Genomic DNA, 3,494 nt, shown 5'->3' with positions numbered 1-3,494 from the left:
GAGCAGCAGCAAGGCTTGCCCATCAATCTCTTGGGCACGGAATTCCTCTGCGATCTCTTGGCAGCCTGAGGACCATGGACAAACAGTAGCAGTTAGATAAGCCCTGGCTCAGGAAGACCTCAGGATGGTATACCTCAGGGTGGTCCTGCTTTTCTTGTCTCGCCACCTGAGAGGCTAACCACTGAGCCAGGGAGTCATGGTGCCTCCTTAGGCACACCCTTGTTCAGACTTCTCCCTCCACTAACTGTCCTAGCTGTCGGGTTGCTGTGGAGGGCAAGCCTATGGCCGCTGGAGCTTCACATGGAGAACAGCGGCTTTGCCTACCCTTTCAGGTAACTTAGTTAGGAGCAAACTGACCACCACAGAATGCTCCATCAACCCCATCCAGACAGATGCTGGTGGATAGCACAAGAGGCCTCCTGGATGCTAGCCTTAGCCACAGATGCTGCTGTCCTGGCTGGTTTCCTCAGTGAGACTTCCTACTGCACCTCAACGGGAGCCACAGCAAATGCTGACCCACAGCAAATGCTGACCCACAGCAAATACTGACCCACACAACTTTGAGAAAATGAATGAGTCATTACCGCTTAAAGCTAAGTTTTGAAGTGATCTGTGTCACAGAAATATATCAATAATACAGATTTTTGCCGGGTGGTGGCGGCGCACGCCTTTAATCCCAGCACTTGGGAGGTAGAGGCAGGCGGATTTCTGAGTTCGAGGCCAGCCTGGTCTACAGAGTGAGTTCCAGGACAGCCAGGGATACATATCTCAAAAAACCAAACCAAACCAAACCAAACAAACAAACAAAAAATACAGATTTTGTACCTTAGAGAGGTGGAACATTAAAAAAAATTGAATTTGTAGGGATAGTGTTGTATTGGCCAGCAGCAGCTAGCACAGGCAGAGCAACAATGACTGCCTAAGGTAATTTGGGGCCCTGAGCCTTGTAGTCCAGGAGGACATTGTTGGAGAGAGAGGAGTTGCTGGTGGGTGGAAGGGCTGAGATTCAACTGCATCCTGTCAGGAAGCAGCAGGTGTGGCAGCACTGAGCTGAGAACCAAAGTGTAAAGTTCCCAGTGAGCTGAGTGGCCGAAAGATATTTTCAGGCAGAAGGCTGAGGGTGTTGCCTGGCTTCTTGTTGGAGGAAGGTGGAAGGGAAGAGGAAAGAGGGGGCTTCTATACACTAAATATTTGCTGGTTCAGGAAGCCCTGGGCCTTCAGATGGCCACTGGGCTTGGGGATTAGAATACAGTTTCCAGTGTGGGGGTGCACACCTTTAAACTCAGCTCTCAGAAGGCAGAGGCAGAGGCAGGTGGATATCTGTGAGTCTGACAGCCTGGTCTATAGAGAGAGTTTCACAACAGTCAGGATTACATAGTGAGTCCTTGTCTCAAAAACCAACCAACCAACCAACCAACCAACCAACCAACCAACCAACCAACCAACCAATGAATCAACAAACACATAGAAAAAGCCTAAAGCAGTTTCTAGGCTAGGATGAGGCCGCTTGTGAAGCTGATGGTACAACTTACATGTTTCCTTTAAGCCTCTGCTGTGGAGGCTTTCGCATGTAATGCAAACACTGGGAGACTCAGGCAGCAGGCTGTGAGGAATTCAAACCTAGCCTGAGCTACATAAAAGATCTTACCTTAAAAAAACAAAATCCCAGCCTTCTGAAGACCCTGGAGGAGAGGGCTCCCCACGGTATTCATAGGCCAGCCTCATAGATTCTGACCAATTGTAAGACTCTCAAGAATCCTAAGAGCTCCAGAACAAGTCCAACATTATAGAAAGGCTTATGTGAAAGATAATTTGGGGTGTATTTTTTGTTTGAGAGAGTGAACTCCCAAAAGACTCAGAGACTATAAAGATCTTAAGAAAATTATATTGCCAGAAATATTTCCAGGTGAGACTGAAAATCTCAGAGGTAACAATAAAAGCAGGAATTATAATAAGCACTGTAATTTGAGTTGCACTGAACATTCAGGCTGCCTTTCATAGAAATGGCAGGTTACTCTGAGGATGGGACCAAGCACAGGTGAGTAAGAATAGCTCCAGGCCTTGAATCCTCAGAAGGAAATGGCAAAAAGGGCTACACAGGGCTGGTGTAGGGCGGAACTGCTTCAATGCCCCTTTTCTTCCCTAGGTTACCTATTAGATACAGGGCTTTGGTGGGTGGGAAGCAACCTGTGTTAGCTCTCAGATCTGCAGAGTGGGGAGCCACACCTGTGCAATAGGCCAGAGCTCTTCATGCCTAGACTTGACTCAAGGAAATGCCTGTTAAAGGGTATTTTCTTAATTAGGGACTGATGGGGGGGCGGGGCCACCCCTGGGCTGGTGATCCTGGCTTCTGTAAGAAATCTGGCTGAGTGAGCCATGAGGAGCGAGCCGGTAAACAGCACCCCTCCATGGCCTCTATATCAGCCCCTGCGTCCTGGTTCCTGAGCTGACTTTCTGCAGTGATGGATTACATGTGGACCTGTAAGCCAAATGAACTCTTTCCTCGTCATCTTGCTTTTGGTGGTGGTATTTCAGCAAAGCAATAGAAACCTTAACTAAGACAGCCTGGGGGTCCCCCAAAGGACAGAGCTTATTTGCGTGGCCAGTAAGAAACTGTAGGAATGGCAGAATGTTATTTCTGAAGCTAGGTCTAAGAGGGCATGATGGCCTTTCTGATTGCTCTCTAGCTGTGGAGAAAACCTGTTGTCATGCTTGCTACAGAAGGCTCATACAGAGGCATCCTGCCGCCAGCCAGCCCCTTCCTGCAAACCATGTATGAGAGGACCCTATAGGCTCAGAAGCCTCCAGGTTGCCTTGGCCTTGGCTGACACAAAGTTGGCCTCTGAGGCAGGGCTGCAGAGGCTCCCTTAGTCTTTACCAGAAGTAACTGGGCTGTGACAAGCGTAGGGTCCAGTGACGGACAGCAGACACACCAGGCTATGTGAGAGTGCTAGAACTAGATCCAGTCCTGTCTGACCTCCAAGTCCGTGGTCCTAACTTCTATACCACACTCTTCTACACCACACGCTTGTGTTGCTGACCTGGCAATGGACGCATGAGGCTGGCAAAAAGCTAAGAAGTTTCAGGGTTCTCCTGGAAGAATCTGAAATACTAGATCATTTGCCTTTCCAAGTGTGCGTCTTGATACCAGCCTTGGCCCTACCTGGCCCCACTCCAAGGGCTGCACACAATGCCCCCTGTGCCACGTTTGTCCTTGCTCTTGCTCAAGCTGCTCCCATAGGCAGTCTTTCAACCTGCCAAAGCCTGCTTCAGTTCTGTCCTCAGAGTTTATGCTGTGCGCCTTCACATGCAGGAGCCTTTTGGCCCTTACTGTTGCACCCTGGGTCCTGCTTCCTCCTGGAGGGAGGTGAAGTCCCCCACTCTCTATCTGTTAGCCCATCAGGGAAAGAATGTCCAAGAAACTTACCTGGCAGAGAGCGGATGAACTCATAGACATCTTCTACATTCCATTTTGTGGGCTCACTTGGTAGGAA

This window comes from Mastomys coucha, unplaced genomic scaffold (genome assembly GCF_008632895.1).
Source record: "Mastomys coucha isolate ucsf_1 unplaced genomic scaffold, UCSF_Mcou_1 pScaffold18, whole genome shotgun sequence".
NCBI classification, from domain to species: domain Eukaryota; kingdom Metazoa; phylum Chordata; class Mammalia; order Rodentia; family Muridae; genus Mastomys; species Mastomys coucha.
Note: the sequence above shows the minus strand (reverse complement) of the source record.